This window comes from Phocoena sinus, chromosome 9, assembly GCF_008692025.1.
Source record: "Phocoena sinus isolate mPhoSin1 chromosome 9, mPhoSin1.pri, whole genome shotgun sequence".
Lineage (NCBI taxonomy): Eukaryota > Metazoa > Chordata > Mammalia > Artiodactyla > Phocoenidae > Phocoena > Phocoena sinus.
The window spans coordinates 82,329,234-82,351,609 of record NC_045771.1 but is presented as its reverse complement, the minus strand read 5'-3'; positions in this window follow the sequence as shown (position 1 = coordinate 82,351,609).

Below are 22,376 nucleotides of genomic sequence, written 5' to 3'. Positions count from 1 at the left end.
TTGTGGGATTTTCTTTTTTATTCAAAGAGAAAGTCACAAAAATTATAATCATCCTCATCAGTTCACTCAGTCCCATGAAATTAATTTTTTTTCATCTTGATCTTTTGTTAGCACTTTTATGAATTCATCAGTTTTCCATTAGAGTTCTGAAAATGCTTATTCATTCACGTCAGCAGTATAGTCAGTTACCAGAAACCTGTACTTGTCAGTCTTTTCCATGAATTCCTTGAAGATGAAACCCTTTTATAGGAACATTTTTGTGAAAGCATCAGAGTACACCCAGAACTGTCTGTAAATGACAAAAGACTTAAAAATAAAGATGGTTAAAGATTTGATGAAAGTTCATAATAATGCAATTGACAAGGAAATTTAGTTATTTCTGAGATATACATTTTTAAGTAATAACTAGATTTATGACTTATAATATTATACCAGAACATATAAGATTTTTAGAAATTTCATGTAATGTCTGAAACATTTATATTAACATATTTCCATACAAATAACCCAAAGAAAGTTTAGTATTAGTTGTTTTTAGTTTGTTTGTTTTTTTATACTGCAGGTTCTTATTAGTCATCAATTTTATACACATCAGTGTATACATGTCAATCCCAATCGCCCAGTTCATCACACCACCAACCCCACCCCACTGACGTTTTCCCCCCTTGGGGGAATACGTTAGTTCTCTACATATGTATCTCAACTTCTGCCCTGCAAACTGGTTCATCTGTACTATTTTTCTAGGTTCCACATACATGCGTTAATATACAATATTTGTTTTTCTCTTTCTGACTTACTTCACTCTGTATGACAGTCTCTGGACCCATCCACGTCTCAACAAATGACTCAATTTCATTCCTTTTTATGGCTGAGTAATATTCCATTGTATATATGTACCACATCTTCTTTATCCATTCATCTGTCAGTGGGCGTTTAGGTTGCTTCCATGACCTGGCTATTGTAAATAGTGCTGCAATGAACATTGGGGTGCATGTGTCTTTTTGAATTACGATTTTCTCTGGGTATATGCCCAGTAGTGGGATTGCTGGATCATATGGTAATTCTATTTTTACTTTTTAAGAAAACTCCATACTGTTCTCCATAGTGGCTGTATCAATTTACATTCCCACCAACAGGGCAAGAGGGTTCCCTTTTCTGCACACCCTCTCCAGCATTTGTTGTTTGTAGATTTTCTGATGATGCCCATTCTAACTGGTGTGAGGAGGTGATACCTCATTGTAGTTTTGATTTGAATTTCTCTAATAGTGATGTTGAGCAGCTTTTCATGTGATTCTTGGCCATCTGTATGTCTTCTTTGGAGAAATGTCTATTTAGGTCTTCTGCCCATTTTTGGATTGGGTTGTTTGTTTCTTTAATATTGAGCTGCATGAGCTGTTTATATATTTTGGAGATTAATCCTTTGTCTGTTGATTCGTTTGTGAATATTTTCTCCCATTCTGAGGGTTGTCTTTTTGTCTTGTTTATGCTTTCCTTTGCTGTGCAAAAGCTTTGAAGTTTCATTAGGTCCCATTTGTTTATTTTTGGTTTTATTTCCATTACTCTAGGAGTTGGAACAAAACATCTTGCTGTGATTTATGTCAAAGAGCATTCTTCCTATGTTTTCCTCTAAGAGTTTTATAGTGTCCCGTCTTACATTTAGGTCTCGAATCCATTTTGAGTTTATTTTTGTGTATGGTGTTAGGGAGTGTTCTAATTTCATTCTTTTACATGTAGCTGTCCAGCTTTCCCAGTACCACTTATTGAAGAGACTGTCTTTTCTCCCTTGTATATCTTTGCCTCCTTTGTCATAGATTTGTTGACCATAGGTGCATGGGTTTATCTCTGGGCTTTCTATCTTGTTCCATTGATCTATGTTTCTGTTTTTGTGCCAGTACCATATTGTCTTGATTACTCTAGCTTTGTAGTATAGTCTGAGGTCACGGAGTCTGATTCCTCCAGCTCTGTTTTTTGCCTCAAGACTGCTTTGGCTATTCGGGGTCTTTTGTGTCTCCATACAAATTTTGAGATGATTTGTTCTAGTTCTGTAAAAAATGCCATTGGTAATTTGACAGGGATTACATTGAATCTGTAGATTGCTTTGGGTAGTATAATCATTTTCACAATATTGATTCTTCCAATCCAAGAACATGGTATATCTCTCCATCTGTCGGTATCACCTTTAATTTCCTTCATCAGTGTCTTATAGTTTTCTGCATACAGATCTTTTGTCTCCAAGGTAGGTTTATTCCTAGGTATTTTATTCTTTTTGTTGCAGTGGTAAATAGGCGTGTTTCCATAATTTCTCTTTCAGATTTTTCATCATTAGTGTGTAGAAATACAAGAGATTTCTGTGCATTAATTTTGTATCCTGCGAGTTTACCAAATTCATTGATTAGCTGTAGTAGTTTTCTGGTGGCATCTTTAGGATTCTCTATGTATAGTATCATGTCATCTGCAAACAGTGACAGTTTTACTTCTTCTTTTCCAATTTGTATTCCTTTTATTACTTTTTCTTCTCTGATTGCCATGGCTAGGACTTCCAAAACTATGTTGAATAACAGTGGTGAGAGTGAACATCCTTGTCTCGTTCCTGATCTTAGAGGAAATACTTTCAGTTTTTCACCATTGAGAATGATGTTTGCTGTGGGTTTGTCATATATGGCCTTTATTATGTTGAGGTAGGTTCCATCTATGTCCACTTTCTGGAGAGTTTTAATCATAAATGGGTGTTGAATTTTGTCATAATCTTTTTCTGCATCTACTGAGATGATCATATGGTTTTTATTCTTCAATTTGTTAATATGGTGTATTACATTGATTGATTTGCATATATTGAGGAATCCTTGCATCCCTGGGATAAATCCCACTCGATCATGGTGTATGATCCTTTTAATTTGTTGTTGGATTCTGTTTGCTGGTATTTTGTTGAGGATTTTTGCATCTGTATTCATTAGTGATATTGGTCTGTAATTTTGTTTTTTTGTAGTATCTTTGTCTAGTTTTGGTATCAGGGTGATGGTGGCCTCATAGAATGAGTTTAGGAGTGTCCCTTCCTCTACAGTTTTTTGGAAGAGTTTGAGAAAGATGGGTGTTAGCTCTTCTCTAAATGTTTGATAGAATTCACCTGTGAAGCCATCTGGTCCTGGACTTTTGTTTGTTGCAAGATTTTTAATCACAGTTTCAATTTCATTACTTGTGATTGGTCTGTTCATATTTTCTATTTCTTGCTGGTGCAGTCTTGGAAGGTTATACCTTTCTAAGAATTTGTCTGTTTCTTCTAGGTTGTCCATTTTATTGGCACATAGTTGCTTATAGTAGTCTCTTAGGGTGCTTTGTATTTCTGTGATGTCTTTTGTAACTTCTCCTTTCTCATTTCTAATTTTATTGATTTGAGTCCTCTCCTTTTGTTGGTGAGTCTGGCTAATGGTTTATCAAGTTTGTTTATCTTCTCAAAGAACCAGCTTTTAGTTTTATTTATCTTTGCTATTGTTTTTGTTGTTTCTGTTTCATTTATTTCTGTTCTGATCTTTATGATTTCTTTCCTTCTGCTAACTTTGGGTTGCGCTTGTTCTTCTTTCTCTAGTTCCTTTAGGTGTAAGGTTAGATTGTTTAATTGAGATTTTTCTTGTTTCTTGAGGTCGGCTTGTATAGCTATAAACTTCCCTCTTAGAACTGCTTGTGCTCCATCCCATAGGTTTTGGATCATCGTGTTTTCATTGTCATTTGTCTCTAGGTATTTTTTGATTTCCTGTTTGATTTCTTCAGTGATTTCTTGGTTATTTAGTAACATATTGTTTACCCTCCATGTGTTTGTCTTTGTGTTTTTTATGGTTTTTTTCCCCTGTATTTGATTTCTAATCTCATAGCGTTGTGGTCAGAAAAGATGCTTGATATGATTTCAGTTTTCTTAAATTTACCAAGGCTTGATTTGTGACTGAGGATGTGATCTATCATGGAGAATTTTCCATGCTCACCTGAGAAGAAAGTGTAATTTGCTGTTTTTGGATGGAATGTCCTATAAATATCAATGAAATCTATGTGGTCTATTGTGTCATTTAAAGCTTCTGTTTCCTTATTTATTTTCATTTTGGATGATCTGTCCCTTGGTGTAAGTGAGGTGTTAAAGTCCCCCACTATTATTGTGTTACTGTCGATTTTCTCTTTTATAGCTGTTAGCAGTTGCCTTATGTATTGAGGTGCTCCTATGTTGGGTGCATATATATTTATAGTTGTTATAACTTCTTCTTGGATTGATCCCCTGATCATTATATAGTGTCCTTCCTTGTCTCTTGTAACATTCTTTATTTTAAAGTCTATTTTATCTGATATGAGTATAGCTACCTCAGCTTTCTTTTGATTTCCATTTGCATGGAATATCTTTTTCCATCCCCTCACTTTCAGTCTGTATGTGTCCTTAGGTCTGAAGTGGGTCTCTTGTAGACAGCATATATATGGATCTTGTTTTTGTATCCATTCAGCAAGCCTTTGTCTTTTGGTTGAAGCATTTAATCCATTCACATTTAAGGTAATTATTGATATGTATGTTCCTATGGCCATTTTCTTAATTGTTTTGTGTTTGTTTTTGTAGATCCTTTTCTTCTCTTGTGTTTCCCACTTAGAAAATTTCCCTTAGTGTTCTAAAGTTCTTATCCTTAAACCAGTTCCTTTAGAGCTGGTTTGGTGGTGCTGAATTCTCTTAGCCTTTGCTTGTCTGTAAGGCTTTTGATTTCTCCATAGAATCTGAATGAGATTCTTGCTGGGTAGAGTAATCTTGGTTGTAGGTTCTTCCCTTTTATCACTTTAAGTATATCATGCCACTCCCTTCTGGCTTGTAGAGTTTCTGCTGAGAAATCAGCTGTTAACCTTATGGGAGTTACCTTTTATGTTATTTGTCATTTTTCCCTTGCTGCTTTCAATAATTTTTCTTTGTCTTTAATTTTTGCCAATTTGATTACTATGTGTCTCGGCGTGTTTCTCCCTGGGTTTATCCTGTATGGGACTCTGCACTTCCTGGACTTGGGTGGCTGTTTCCTTTCCCATGTTAGGGAATTTTTCGACTATAATCTCTTCAAATATTTTCTCTGGTCCTTTGTCTCTCTCTTCTCCTTCTGGGACCCCTATATTGCGAATGTTGGTGCATTAAATGTTGTCCCAGAGTTCTCTTAGGCTGTCTTCATTTCTTTTCAGTATTTTTTCTTTATTCTGTTCTGCAGCAGTGAATTCCACCATTCTGTCTTCCAGGTCACTTATCCATTCTTCTGCCTCAGTTATTCTGCTATTGATTCCTTCTAGTGTATTTTTCATTTCAGTTATTGAATTGTTCATCTCTGTTTGTTCTTTAATTCTTCTAGGTCTTTGTTAAACATTTCTTGCATCTTCTCCATCTTTGCCTCCATTGTTTTTCCGAGGTCCTGGATCATCTTCACTATCATTATTCTGAATTTTTTTTCTGGAACGTTGCCTATCTCCACTTCATTTAGTTTTTCTGGGGTTTTATCTTGTTCCTTCATCTGGTACCTAGCCCTCTGTCTCTTCATCTTACCTATCTTTCTGTGAATGTGGTTTTTGTTCCACAGGCTGCAGGATTGTAGTTCTTCTTGCTTCTGCTGTCTGCCCTCTGGTGGATGAGGCTTTCTAAGAGGCTTGATGGGAGGGACTGGTGGTGGGTAGAGCTGGCTGTTGCTCTGGTGGGCAGAGCTCTGTAAACTTTAGTCCACTTGACTGTTGATGGGTGGGGCTGCGTCCCTCCCTGTTGGTTGTTTGGCTTTAGGCAACCCAACACTGGAGCCTACCTGGGCTCTTTGGTGGGGATAATGACAGACTCTGGGAGGGCTCACACCAAGGAGTACTTCCCAGAACTTCTGCTGTCAGTGTCCTTGTCCCCACAGTGAGCCACAGCCACCCCCCGCCTCTGCAGGAGACCCTCCAACACTAGCAGGTAGGTCTGGTTCAGTCTTCCCTGGGGTCACTGCCCCTTACCCTGCGTCCCAATACACACACTACTTTGTGTGTGCCCTCCAAGAGTGGAGTCTCTGTTTCCCCCAAGTCGTGTTGAAGTCCTACAGTCAATTCCCACTAGGCTTCAAAGTCTGTTTCCTCCTCCCATTGCTGGACCCCCAGGTTGGGAAGCCTGACATGGGGCTCAGAACCTTCACTACAGTGGGTGGACTTCTGTGGTATAAGTGTTCTCCAGTCTGTGAGTCACCCACTCAGCACTTATTGGATTTGATTTTACTGTGATTGTGCCCCTCTTACCGTCTCATTGTGGCTTCTCCTTTGTCTTTGGATGTGGGGTATCTTTTTTGGTGGGTTCCAGTGTCTTCCTGTCGATGATTGTCCAGCAGCTAGTTGTGATTCTGGTGTTCTCGCAAGAGGGAGTGAGAGCATGTCCTTCTACTCCGCCATCTTGGTTCCTCTCTGATTCACAATTTTTAAAGGTTATACTCCTTTTATTGTTATTATAAAATATTTTCTATATTCTCCGTGTTGTATAATATATCCTTATAGCTTCTTTTATACCTACTAGTTTGTGCTTCTAAGTCCCTTACCCCTATATTACCTCCCTCCCACCTTCCCTCTCCCCACTGCTAACCACTAGTTTGTTCTCTAGATCTGTGAGTCTGCTTCTTTTTTGTTATATTCACTAGTTTGTTGTATTTTTCAGTTCCACATATAAGTGATACTATACAGTATTTGTCTTTTTCTATATCACTTATTTCACCTAGCATAATGCCCTCCAAGTCCATCTATATTGCTGCAAATGGCAAAATTCTATTCTTTTTTATGGCTGAGTAGTATTCCATTGTAAGTGTTAATTTCTTTATACCTTAGCCAGCACTGACTTTTTTCCTGTTATTTTTTTTTTTTTTTTTTTTTTTTTTTTTGCTGTACGCGGGCCTCTCACTGTCGTGGCCTCTCCCGTTGCGGAGCACAGGCTCCGGACGCGCAGGCTCAGCGGCCATGGCTCATGGGCCCAGCCGCTCCGCGGCATGTTGGATCTTCCCGGACCGGGGCACGAACCCGTGTCCCCTGCATCGGCAGGCAGACTCTCAACCACTGCGCCACCAGGGAAGCCCTTTCCTGTTATTTTTAAGTCTTGGTCAATCTAGAAGATAAAAGTTATATTTTATTGTTTAGATTTTCACACATATGACAACTTGTTAAGCAACCTGTTAATTCATATGTTAGGGATAAACAAAATAATTTTGTAACTATTACTATACCCAATCTTCCACACAAAGAAATAATTATTTGAAAGTTATTTTAAATCATACCAACTCTGTATTTTTTCTTTGTAAGAGTATATCTCTCACTTTATTGAGTTCTTTTACTTCTCTTTTATTAAAACTAAAAAATAAAACTTTAGTTATTATTAAAAATTTTATTTTAAAATTTTCTTACTCTTTCATTTCATTAATGTTATCAATAAAATAGAAGGTTGTAATTTACCTGGTCCTATTGAAAAACTCGAGTCACAGACAATAGGATTGCCTGCATCCTCCACAAACACTGTAAACGTATAGGTACTGGTATTATTCCCATTATCTATGGCCTCAATTTCCAAAGAATAGGTTTTAGAATTATTTGGGTTGTCAAGATTCAAAGGCTGAAGAAGAGTGATTATGCCTGTAATTAATGAAAATAAATAAAAATTACCAAACTCAAATAATTAAGCATATATTAATTTATTCATATTGATGGTAATTTAATTCATTTAATAGTATACACTTTTAGTGAATAAGGAAAGTGATGTTTAGCAGCTCTACAATCATTGAAAATATTTGTTTAAAAATGCCCACTTGCTTTATACTTACCTTTAAAATATAATTTAATATTATAAATGGTTTCATCATATTTTCCTCCAAATCTCTAAATTGTAATTTATGGATTTACCAAGCATAGGTAGCATCTCGACTTTAAAAGTACCAGACCACAGTATTTGATTTTAATTACAATAATAGAGTTATTAGTGTTTTTGAGCCTGAAAAAACTAGCCGAACTATGTTAAAATCCTAATCATGTATTGTTTCTGCCATCCAACTTAACTAATTCTTCTTTTAACTAATTTTTATTGTAGTATAGTTGATTTACAATGTTGTATTAGTTTCAGGTGTACAACAAAGTGAATCTGTTATACATATACATATATCCACTCTTTTTTAGATTATTTTCCCATATAGGCCATTATAGAGTATTGAGTAGTGTTCCCTGTCCTTATTAGTTATGTTTTATATATAGTAGTGTGTATATGTCAATCCCAGTCTCCCAATTTATCCCTCCCACCCTTACCCCCTGGTAATAAGTTTGTTTCTACATTTGTAACTCTATTTCTGTTTTGTAGATAAGTTCATTTGTACCCTTTTTTTAGATTCCACATATAAGAGATATATTTTATAGAAAGATGAAAAATGAGCTCAAGGGTCAAACTTAGGAAAATTTGTGAAGACAGAAATGACTGTTCATCCCTGGTGCTTCCAAGGGAGAATCTCGGTTGACTGGGAGAGTTGAAAGTTAGCAGCAGACATTTCATTTCTTACATATGTTTTTGCTGGTCTGCTATCTCATCATTGGCGTAAAGTAGCAGCTGGCTCTGCAGCTGCTCTATCCACCTCTGGATCCTCTTTCAACTTCTCTGGCTCCTAGAACAGGTATATGTGCTCAGCCTTATAGTGAAAGGCCCCAGCTTCTGCAGGATGCCCTCACTATCAAGGTCAGCAGCAAAAAGAACAGACATGGGTTTTAGTGCATTCTCATAGGGTCCACAGCCTGCTTGTGTGTCTGGTCTACTCTTAATCTCTCCCACTTTATATTCATCTTCCCTCCTGACCTCTGGGCTTGTGGACCTCAAGCTCTGGCATTAGACACAGAGACAACAGCCTTACAGAGTATGCTTAAGAAGCTCTCATAGTTGTGTTGCTGGTGTTTTGTTTTTTTTTTTTTCTCTCTGGTTGAATGCTGGACAGTTAAGTACTGTGACAAGCCATAGGAAAATAATATTTCAGAGTAGTAATTCTGTACCCATAGGCAGGAATATATCCATAATCAAGTGTCCAAAATATAATTATTAAGGAAATGTTCTGATTTTCACAAATGAAATTAAGGAGTTAGATATGACTTATCTGTCCAATAGTTTACAAGGATTTCACAGAAGCATTGTACTGATTGCCTCTGAAAGCCAATAGCCAGTTATAAAAATAAGTTACTGTGACAGATGTTATTTCACAAGAAGTTCATTTTTACAAGTAGGAAAATAGCAACTGTCCAAATGCCACACATTTTTGGTGTTTCCTTCTCCATATTTAATCTAATTTTGAAAGGGTAGCTTTACTAGCCCGAAGTCTAAAGGAAATGCCGAGATTAGATAGTGAATGCTTAAATGAAGACAGCTAGAGCTATGTATTTAAAACTTACAAGGGTCCAAAGCAAACTTTTCCTGCTGTGATCTAAAGGTATAAGTGATGCCGCCATCTTCATCTCAATCTGTTGGTTTTACTCTTGCTATAATTTCTCCAACAGGTTTTTCTTCCGTTACATTAATAGAATTCAGAGGAAAAGGTCTAAAGAAAAAAAAATGTTGATGAAAAAATGTTGCAAATGCAGATTTGTATGCACATACCTGCTCAGTTCTGATAACTTGCAAAGAATCTTTTGGACTTGTGATAATATTACCTTCATCTTGTCAAGAATTTAAGAGTTCCAAAAGTATTCAAATGTTGAGAAAATCCATTTCTGGCACAAAGTTATGTAACTTTTTTGCATAAGCATTAATTTTTAATCATTAGTCTCTGGCATGATGCGAGACATGAAAGATAGCATAACATCAAAGAGATGAAAACGAAAACAGATTGAAATAGTGCACCTCTATTATTCTAAATACCAAATGTATGGAATAGTTGGCAATTGAACATAAGGGATTAAATATATTCATTTTCATCTTATCTGGTATGATGAAATGCTGTCCAAAGTCATAACTTTGGACAAGTTTGGACAAGCAAGTTATCAGGACATTTATTTTAAATTTATTGTTCATCTCTTCAAAGTATATTTCAAGTCCCTGATCAATTTCCAGAACATTTCTGAAACTTAAATTTCTTTCTTATTCAACCTTCCATTCAAGCATCAGACATTTATCAGTAACCTACAGTATGTTATTCCAGTTTATATGCATAAGAATAAGCTGGCTTCTGCTCTTTAGATCTCACTGCTAGAAGTGAACACAGATATAAATAACTATAGTGCTGTGTGATAGATACCATAACTTTGCCACACATTTTAAAGGGAAGGACAGGCTAAATCTGGGCTTGGGAGAGAGGTTCAAGGAAGTTAAAGGAAAAGGAAGGTGAGTGGGTGATGCCATTCCTCTGAGCAACCTTCTTGGCCACCACAATCTAATGTGGTTTCTCCTTTAGAGTGTGGTTTCTCCTTTATACCATAATATAATATAACTCACAGTATTTACATTCTGGACCACTTTGAATCATTTCCTTTTCTGTTTCATTAATTATAATTTAACATACTATGTCTCTTAAGAAGTGAAAACAATATTTGGGGGCCATACCAATATTTTAGTTATTTTGGTATTGCTTATATTATCTAGCATTGAATTCTACTAAATTAGTAAAGGCAATAAGTTTATGCTTATAGTAGGCATGCAGGTGACAAAAAATTATTTTAAGAAGTTGGCAGCACCTCTACCACAAATGTAGTAGGACAGGTAGAGTAACTATCCCCAGAAATAGGAGAAAAACTAAGCTCTATATTTGCTTCTCTTGTTCAGATAATATAAAAATGAATTTGGGGATTCAAACAATGTTACTCTCCTTAGTTATCTGTCAAGATATAACTTAGGGGTGGAAGGAAAATAATTTGAATACTACAATCTTTCTTTTTCTCTTCATCAATCTAAGTAGTATTTAATTTTTCTTAGATTGTAGTAATGTATTTGATTACTACATTTTGAAGTATAGAAAAACATTTAACAGACATTCGTAATCTGAAAATGTTTTTGAATGCTACAATTATATCTCAGAGTATGGAAGTAAAGTAATTTAAATTAAACACCTTAAACTACATTTTAAGGTCTACTTTTCCCATTGTTTAAAATTAATATATTTATTTAAAAGCAACACAACAACTTTACAAAACCTTTGGGGAAGAAAACAAAAAGACACACAAAAATCTTTTCACCATATCATATTATGATATTGGTCACTTCTATATTTGTTTACCAATATTTTCTGACATATATTTTACTTTCTATCAGCATATGTATCACTTATGTATATAGTAATATATTTTAATATAACAATAAAATATTTTTATGTAGCTATATAATCTTTATTATTATTATTTACAGTATGTGTGAAAAGTTTAGTTAGCCATTCTCTATGGTTACACTTTAAATATGCTTACTCAGATTGAGGCTTCTCATCATCTATGTTTCTAATCATGATAATTAGTGTCCCTTGACAGAATAGACCTGTTGTATCTGTTGCTCTCAGTGTAAGCTGGAAAACCTGGAAAAGAGTTTTTTTTAAAAAACTTTACAATATACTATTTAGTAATACATGTGTATCTTTATAATATGTCTCCTGTTAGGTTTTTTTGTTGTTGTAGTGTTCTCCAATTAAATATAGTGTTTTAATTGTCTTCTAGGCAACTAAAGAAATATAAGTGCTTTCTTAGTTAACTAGATTAGTTGTATATTTCAAAATAGCTTCATGTCATTTGCCATTAAGTCTCAAAGGTCTGTGTAGCTTGGCTGCATGCCTAAATATAGACTAAATTGAACAAAAAAAAGAATGAATTGCAGATTCAATTATTAACTGAAAGTACAATGCACTGAAACCATTCACAAAGCAGACTGTTTAATGCTAACCCCTGGAAACAGGACCATGAATTACTCTTTGCGATCAGAACAGGAGGTAATTTCTGAAAAGAGTTTAGAATGTCATCTGATCTCAAATATTTTCCCCATCATCCTGTCACACATCTACCCTTTAAATATTATTTATTCAGACATATCAGTAAGTGTCCTTCTGAAAAGAAAAAAACACCCTGAGACGGTAAGTTATCCACTAAAACGTTTTTAAGCAAACGTTAAGAAAGCCCTTACAATGTACAAGAACCTGTGCTGAGTGAGGGGCTGACAATGAACGTATTTAAATTTCTTTTATAAAATGTCATAAAATTTATAGGTTAGCTATGTAGTAGAAAGATGAAGTAAGTAAGTCTTAAAGGACTTACCAAGTTTGGTTGAATGTGTGAGTCAAGGTAAGCAAGGGAAGTGAGGCAGGGAATGGGCACAAGTATGGAGCTGAACTGCTTAAATACGTAGGTAGCTGATAGGCACAATCTCCATTTTTCCCACCTAATTTTAATTTTAAGCTCATATTAACCTCACATTGTAGTCCTAACACTCAAATTGCTTAAAAGATATGTATCATTGGCTTCTTCCCCATTCTGTGACATTTAACATTTTCAGATTGAAATTGAAATAGAAGTCATTGGCTTTCTTCTACCCTTTATGTTCTTTTAGGCTAGAAGGTTGAGATCATCTTTAGTTATAAATGCTCTTTCTCCTAAATATCTATTCAGCAGCACGTCCTCTATTTTTTCTATAAATTCTTGCATTTGCTCTCTAATGACTATTTTCTCAACCACCTTATTGAAATAATACATGTGGAGGATTTCTGAAAATGGAAATGTTTTACCAATGCCAGTAATAATAATAATTTATCCCTTTATTTCTTAAATTTCACACTCCATTTCTGTGTGCACAGGTTATCTCAATAGCCCTCTAGTTGTTTTCTTTCCAATCATTGTTCCTACTAACATGTCATTCTCTACTGAGAAAAATCTTCCCAACGATGCTTTCCTTCTTTCTTTCATGGAAATATCAGAAATTGTTCTTTTTCCCTGCCTCATTAGTTTCAAATTCATCTGAAAGGCTTATACCCCATCTTACCTTGGCTACCTATGTGTTTTGTCATTCTAAGTAGGGCAGAGTATAAATTATTTCAATACCATAACTTGACTGTTTTAAATTTCTTCCCATGTGATGTTCAGAAATTTTTTAAATTTAATGATTTAGTTTTCTCTAATTAGAAAGCTACTTAAAGTCTTTTTTTTCTGAAACTTCTTTAGATAGATCTAAAAAGTTAAGACATGATCTCTATGTTTTGATATCCACCAAGACTGGTTCTAGATATTTGGTTAACTGTACTAATCCTCATTAATGAATCACAAAATATTACTCTTCCTTTAAAATAATAATCTGTTTAATCTTTCAGGCAGAGTTCAGTTATGAAAGATTCTTGTCATTCTTTGCAGAATAATAAATAAATATATTAACTACATGATATCCAGCCTCAAAGCCCAAGGGATCATTGCCTCTCACACTAACAATGCCACTTAAAGAATCCACTCCAAAAGAATTGGCTCCTTTCTTTGGTCCAGATAACTGTGTCTCAATGGAGTACTAGAAAAATAAAGCATACATTAATCGCACTAAAATAAATGAAAATGTATTTGGAAGATCATTCAGATACAATAATGGAGCAAATATATAGAAAGTTCTTTATTTTTACATTGATTAATTTCTCTCTTTCTTTATTATCTAAGCCTGTATTAAAACCATTGAAATATACTGATGTAGAATACACGAAAAGTAAGAGTTGTTTAGCTTATTAACACAACCAAAAGATTTGCTATATTTTTACAGAGCTGCATAACACTATACACATTCCTTTAAGAGAATGTTTTTTAAAAATTAGTTTTGGTTCTGCAAATTAATACATCTCTGAAAGAATGTACAAAATAAACTCACTGTTACTGTTTGGCTTTTTAGAAACAAAATAAGAATTATAATGATATAAACCAATTGCAAATATTAATACAGTTGAATACAGTTTATAATTTATCTTACTTCTTGATTGCACTTTTTATTTATTTTCCACCATGTTTGAGAAGAGGTGAGAGTAGATAAATCATTCTCAAAAGTATCTGAAAAAAATGTAGTTTGAAATGAGGTAAAATTTGATTAAAGTTCAATTATAACTGCATATTTTTTTAATTTGATAAGGATCAAGCCTTTAGCAATGTAACTATTTCCCAAAACACTAAATTTTAAAACACACCTGCTGTGCTTTTTTCCTGCAAATGACAGAACTGGTAATAACTATTTTCAGCTGGACCATAGGTTTTTTTGTTTTTTTGGTTTTTTTTTACCATAGGTTATTTTTTAACCTATTGGAGAGACATCATCTATTAGGAAAAGTCTCATATTTCTTAACAATTTCATACAAATTGCATACTGGCTGGTCTACAACAAAGTATTTTTCAGCAGGGATTTTGAGTACCTTGACTGACAACAGCCCATATATCACTGGAGGTTAACTGGAAATCAAGGGCGAGAGGGATTAAGTGACTTCCCCAGGATTACTCCGCTAGTTAGTGGTAAATTCCTAACTTGACCCAAGTTACCTGAAGTGCCATTACTTCACCCCCATACAGTGCTCCTTACTTCATACTGTGAATTACCAAATTAGAAGTAAACTCTTTCAATACATGTTTAAAAAGAACAGCTGCAGAGAAAGCATGCTGACTTTTGTAGTCCAATGTACTGCTAAATTCTCCATTTAGAGCTTTATGGGTTCTTTTTATTTTGCCAAATCTCTAAGAGACTTTACAATCATGAATCAATTATGAGAAAAGCAAGTCTCTTATAGTTAGATATCTAGTAATTAGGATACTGAAACATCAAAAAAATATAATCACATTCACATGTGACATTGAAATAGCTAGCCAAGTGGAACAGTTCTGAATAGAATCCAAAAGACAAAGCCCCAGTTTCAACTCAGCATTGATGTCTTTCTTGCAGTTGCCCACCTCCGTTAGAAGCTGTATAATTTTCTTATACTCATTAAGAAAATTTCTTATAAAAATGCTATTTCCAACATTAACACGAATATCGCATTAGAGTGGTTGTCAGCTTCATTATGCTTTCTTTAATTATCAAATTAAATATATTAACCACTCTTGAAAAATATCTCCAAAGCATAGCACTGTACTCAGAAAAATCTTCCCAACAACGCTTTCCTTATTTTTCTCATGGAAATATCAGAAATTGTTCTTCTTTCCTACTGGATTAGTTTCAAATTCATCTGTAAGACTTATATCCCATGTTACCTTGGCTACGTATGTGTTTGCCATTCTAGTGCATGCCAAAGCAATATATGTGTCTCACACAATGATCACCACCTACCGTCAGTACATTACCATTTAAAGAGTCCTCATCTGTGGCTGTCACTCTATAAATTGACTGATATAATGGATAGTCCTCATCAATTTCTAAGGTAGCTGTGAAGTAAAAATCAACATGTATCAAAAATTAACATATATGATGCTTTCATTAGTTCTTTGTATAATAAAAACAGAACAAAACTAATTGTAGATCGGATGGTAGGCCTGGGATAATATTTTAAGATAGCGATCTATTTTTGTATTTTTCCCTTTGGCTTCCTGCCATCTTTCCTGCTCCTACAGAGTGCTTTTCCTTACTTCCTAGCACTGTCTATGGCAACTATAGCCTAAACAAAAAAAGCATGACATATATGCTGACAGATTGCCCCAGGAGAAGCCAGCCAAGTAACCTCAAAATAGATTCCTGTACTCCAGTTTCTAGACCTGATGGGGCTATGCGTGGAGGAACTCTTTCTTACAGACACACATTTGTGGACATCTGTGATTGACCTCCATCTTTCACACACCTTCTAAAATCTCCCCATACCCTGGACCATGGGTAAAAAAAACGCAAACTACAATGCAACATGGATGGAGTGACCTAAGGAAAGACTCAGGTTAATTGTTCTATTTGTTCTCTGATGTTTTCTGTGCCTTGTATGTGTGTGTGTGTGTGTGTGTGTGTGTGTGTGTTTTATTACAATCCATAGGTATGAGTTTGAAATAGAGTAACACAAGCTGTGTAATCAGGCACTTTAAAATCTTCTATATTTCTTACACACATACATTTATGGACCAAATTTATACATCTTAATAAATTTAAATTTTAACAGATTACCCAACTAAATTTAATTGATCTGTTTTTCTAATGTAATTACATTCAAAGTGAGTGACCAGGAAATGTCAGTGTAGGTGAAGATAGTGAGATAATAAAATAATGGTGACTGCCTTAAAGCATATCTCCCAATATTTTCTCCAAAAGCAATACAGAAAGCAGGCAGAAATAAAATTACAGAAAATCCTGCCCTCAGCATAACTTGAAGATAGAACATGACCAAACTTCATAATAACTTTAAGTAAATTTTTTAAAAACCAAAAGAAACAGATTTAACAAATCCTGGCAAATAATATCTCAAGTTTTCATCCCACCATGAGGCTTCGTGTCTAGCAAAGGATGAAGCAGAAAAGTTTTTGGTAAGAGTAAAAGATAAAGCAAACTACAGGCCTAAGGTTGATGTAAAATAGCTGTCAGAAAGAGTAAGTCAAAATGTAAAAGAAAAACCCTAAAACTTCTATTATGTTGAAAGTACCATGCTTAGTACTGTAGGGAAATACATAATGAAAAAAAGCAAGTTCCAAATCCCCAATTTTTTTTTCTTAATGGCAAGTAAATAATAAAAACAAAACTGATTTTAAGATATAATAAATACTTTTAAACTGAACAATGAATGAAGTAAAATGTGTGCTAGAGATATACTGGCGTCTATATACTTGTCTTTGACTCAAATACTGGCATCTATATACTTGTCTTTGACTCAATCAGAAAACTGAACTTAAAAGGTTTTTTAAATTCTTCAACATTTAGACAAAAGTCAGATTCTGTGATACTTCATATGTATAAACATGAACTATTAATTGCAAAGAAAATTAATAGAGGAAAAAGTGTATTTGTCCCTCAGTGCTGTTAAGCAAGTCCTGTTCTATTTATTCTTCACCTTTCTACAAAAATTATTTCAAACTTCGACTTTTTGCCCCAAACCTGTTACTCCTTCCCATCTGTCTTACTTCCCATAGAAGATCTCTCTTCTTACAACACAGAGTAAGGAGAAACCACTAGACTAGTAATAGCTCACTTTTTCTTTTAAGATCTGTAGTTCCACTTACATCTGCACCATTTTGCCTCCCTTTATAGTCAAAGGAGCAAACTGCTTGTTATTAATGATAATCCATGTCCACTGGGAGGTGTTTCCCCTTCTACTTTCTTTGGAACTTAACTCTATCTCCCACTTTCAAATACTCCCTCACTACTGTCTACTTTGTATTACCATTTGAACATGCTCAAATCTCATCCATTAAAACAATCTCCCTAACCCTAAGCTCACTTTAGCTATGGCCCTGTCTCTCTACTAGAGTTTTGTATATTTCTTCACCTCCCACTCAGTCTTTAGTCTACTCTACTAGAGGTTCTTCCCCCCTACAAACACTAAATTTTTTTCCAAAAAGTCATCAAAAGCCTCCATGCTGACAGACCCAATTAATACTCACTGTCGATCTTATTTGATTTCTCTTTGATGTTTACACAGTTGAGGCTTGCTTTTTCTCTTGCAGAAAAATATCATTGCAAATCAATAGGCCCTGCTCTAAAATTTTCAGTACCTTTGGAAAAACTGCCTGGGAAACTCAAACTTGGCATGGCTCCTGAAGAGCCATTAAGTTCTCATATCAGACAAAATACTTGTTACAGCTTTTCAAATATTAACCAACAACTTCTAAATAACCTGCAGTCTCCTTTAGCTACCACCCTAGTCTGTAATCCTTGAGTGCACACCTTTCACCACCTCACATCCTGGACAGAGCCAGCACTGGGAATGGAAAACAGAAAGGACTCAAGGACCAAGGGCCCTCAGTGTGACATAGAAGAGGGCTGAGAGCCCAGGAGAGCTTGAGAGAGATTATCTAGAGTCTTACCCATTGATCAAGAGAGAAAGGAAGAAAAAAACTATGAAGGGATTCAGGTTACTTATTCACATCCATAGCCAATATCATTATTGAACATGTGTATTTTTTATTAATTAATTTTTATTGGAGTATAGTTAATTTACAATGTTATGTTAGTTTCTGCTGTACAGCAAAGTGAATCAGTTATACATATACATATATCCACTCTTTCAGATTCTTTTCCCATATAAGTCATTACAGATTATTGAGTAGAGTGCTATACAGTAGGTTCTTATTAGTTATCTATTTTATATATAGTAGTGTGTATATGTCAATCCCAGTCTCCCAACTTATCCCTCCTCCACCCTTTCCCCCTTGGCAACTGTAAGTTTGTTTTCTACATCTGTGACTCTCTGTTTTGTAAATACGTTCATTTATACCATTTCTTTTAATATTCCACATATAAGTGATATATGATTTTTGTCTTTCTCTGTGTAGCTTACTTCACTCAGTATGACAATCTCTAGGTCCATCCATGTCACTGCAAATGGCATTATTTCGTTCTTTTTTTTTTTTTTTGTGGTATGCGGGCCTCCCACTGTTGTGGCCTCTCCCGTTGCGGAGCACAGGCTCCGGACATGCAGGCTCAGTGGCCATGGCTCATGGGCTCAGCCGCTCCGCGGCATGTGGGATCTTCCCGGACCGGGGCACGAACCTGTGTCCCCTGCATCAGCAGGCGGACTGTCAACCACTGCGCCACCAGGGAAGCCCTATTTTGTTCTTTTTTATGTCTGAGTAATATTCCATTGTATGTGTGTACCACAATTTCTTTATCCATTCCTCTGTTGATGGACACATCCTGGAGAATGTCCCATGTGCATGTGAAAAGAATGTGTATTCTGCTGCTTTTGGATAGAATGTTCTGTATGTATCTATTAAATTTATCTTCACAAATGTGTCATTTAAGGCCAGTGTTTCCTTATTGATTTTCTGTCTGGTAGATCTGTCCATTGATATAAGTGGGGTGTTAAATCAAGGGATGACAGTGTGTTTTCAAAATACTATGTTTTAATTGGAATTATAAAGAAAATTTCTGTCAGGCACACAACCAAATAAACTGGGACCTTCAATTCACTACTTGTTTTTCAGAGATTAGAGCTACTAGTCTGAAAGAAAAGTCAAAGCTTCAAGGCATTTTGAATTTGTTAAGTATGAAAATAAATTGAAAATGTAAATATAGACATATACATTTTTGAGATGAGCAGATTAGATTGATTAATTCTGCCTGGGCTTTGATCCCATCTCTCGTTTACTTTCTCTTTCATGTATCTTCAATCACCAAGTTAATGAATTATCCCCACGTCTTTGTAAAATTACTCAGGTGTCTCCCTTTAAAACCAAATGCACCAGACAAAGCTTTCAATCCAAAATAGTTCTGCCACTGCCTTCTCTCCAGTTTCATATGCAAATTTCTAAAACATGGTTTTTATTTTCACAATCTCCTAATTCTGCTCTGTTCTGGCTTCCTCCCCTTATAATACCAATAAAACAGTTCTCAGTAGGTTCATTAGGTTTCATTATCCCCATATCACTAACTAAATGCAATGGACATTTTAACATCATCTTACTTGATTGTGGAATTCAAGTCTACTAACCACTAGCACTCTCTTTCAACACTCTCTCCCTTTGCCATTCAGGGTACAACTTTCTCTTTTTTCTACCACCACTTGAGCTGCTCCTTGCTGTCCTTGGCAGGCTGAGCTTCTTCCCTACATAATTAAGTGTAGGAGCTCCTCAGGGTTTGGCCCTATGCTCTCCTTTCTTCTAATTCTCTATTCTCTAGCTGAGTAATCTCATCCAAGTTCGCGTTTTCAATTACAAAACATGTATAGACCTAGGCAAGACCTGTGAGCTCCACTGCTTATTTAAATCTCTCCTTTGATATAACAAAAGCATATGAAGCATGCAATGTTCAAAAGTGAACTCATAATTTTTCTCTGCAAATTTGGTCTATTTCTAGATTTTCCTATCCTGAGAATCTCCAAACCAGTTATGCAAATCATAAACCTCAGAGTTCTCCTCTTCCTTTATAGTTAATTCAATACCAGATTCGTTTACCATTTAAATATCTCAAGAGTGTCTTTTTATTTTTATCTCTGTCGCCTTCCTTGGCCAAACTATACCATTTCTAGTCTGAAATAACTTGATAACTGGCCTTCCTCTCTCTACTCCATGGGTCTTCAAACTACTGCCCACAAGTCAAATCTACACTGCTGCCTGTTTTTATATGGTCTTCCGATCAAAGAATGGTTTTTGCACGTTTAAATGGTTTTAAAAAATCAAAAGAAAGAGTAATATTTTGTGACACATGAAATTTAAATTTCAGTGTTTATCAAGTATTAACAGAACACTTACACACCCACTTGTTTCTGCATCGTCTATTGCTGCATTCTTGCTATGCTGGCAGATTTGATAACAGAGATAGAGACCATAGATGATGCTCTCATCACTTCACGTAGTATAAATTGCAGTAATCCAGTCACAATAGCATTCCAAGCACCATGTTATTTTTTGTTACCATGCCTACCCATCATGGCCAAGTAAGAAAAGAAAAATGTGGACTTTGAATGCCACACTTTTAAGGTATGATGGAGTGTGGATTTTTTTAAGGCACGACAGATGTTGCAAAGCATCATGCTTATTATACAGAAGCATTATAGCTGATAAAGGAATATGCTGTATAAAAGAAGACTAAGCACTCATCACTATATTGCGATTTGACAGCAAAACAATGGTCAGAAAAAATGGTAAATGTATAACAAAATACCCCATGATGACAGATTTTATTCACAAAAATAAATCAGAATGAAGCTGCAACCAAAATAAGATTCTGAGTGGCTCATTTGTTATCCAAGCAAGGAAAACGACTCATTGATGTTGAGTTATTTAGCCCCTGCAACCATTAAAAGGAAATTCTATCCTCCCAAAAAGGAATGTCCATTCTTCTCACTAGTATACTTGTATTAAAAATTATAACCAATATTTAGTATTATTATATTTTAAAAATTTATTTCTCAACAAAAATGTATAGAAATTTGCTTCCTCCATTGTTATATGAGTACTACATAAGTAATTTTTTTTTTTTGCGGTACACGGGCCTCTCACCGCTGCAGCCCCTCCCGCTGCAGAGCACAGGCTCCAGACGCGCAGGCCCAGCGGCCATGGCTCACAGGCCCAGCCGCTCCGCGGCATGTGGGATTCTCCCGGACCGGGGCACGAATCCGCGCCCCCCGCATCGGCAGGCGGACTCCCAACCACTGTGCCACCAGGGAAGCCCCCATAAGTAATATTTTTTATCTTGCCTTTTGGACTTCAAAGCCCAACATATTTACTCTGACCCTTCACAGCATCTGTTGACACCTCTTCTACCTTTGTCCCCTTCAAATATTTCTCTCCACTCAACCAGATGTATCTATTTAAAACACCTACTTGCTTATAATATTTCAAAGGATTCCCACTGCCCTTAGGGGAACGATCAGCATTCTTAAAATACCTGTATTACTTTTCAATATTCATTTTATGTCATATTGCTTAGTGATCTCTCCATTTCAGTCACTAGATTTTCAGTTCTTCTTACCTTGTTCTATATTGTCTCAAGGCATTTGTACATACAATTCCTTTGACATGAAGATACTCTTCCCTCTCTTGTTTATTTACTTATATTAGAGTTTGGATCTAAAGTAAATTGTCAGTTCTTTAGAGGAAGTTCCCTATGTCTAACTTGGTCAGCCCTTATACACAAACACACACACACATTATTTGCTTTTGTAATATGAAAATACCCTTTGAACCTTAAGGGTTTTAAAAATAAATTATTCTTTGAGGCATTTTCACAAATAAGGGTTTAAATTTATGTATTACATTGTCAAGCCCTTTTATTTATTTATTTTTTTCTCTCCTGCCTCATTTTTCTTGTAGTAAGTCTTTTTAAGAATCTCTGTTGCTGTTTTTTTGTGGGGGGGGCGGTTTGCGGTATGCGGGCCTCTCACTGTGTGGCCTCTCCCGTTTCGGAGCACAGGCTCCGGACGCGCCGGCTCAGCGGCCATGGCTCACGGGCCTAGCCGCTCCGCGGCATGTGGGATCTTCCCGGACCGGGGCACGAACCCGTGTCCCCTGCATCAGCAGGCAGACTGTCAACCACTGCGCCACCAGGGAAGCCCCTCTGCTGCTGTTTTTAATGTATTTGCTTTCTAACCTCTTAACTGAGAAGTGAGAATTTCTACATGGTAAACATTTTTTCCAGACTATTCCATAGAGAGGTTATATGTTTTCTTATATACATGTATATCTGCACATGTTTTTGTATATTTACATAATAAAACAATCACTGAACATATCGGACTGGAGAAACATGCCTGGCATCTTTCATTATATATAGCTATTGAAAGTAAACCATAAGAAATGATCATACCTGT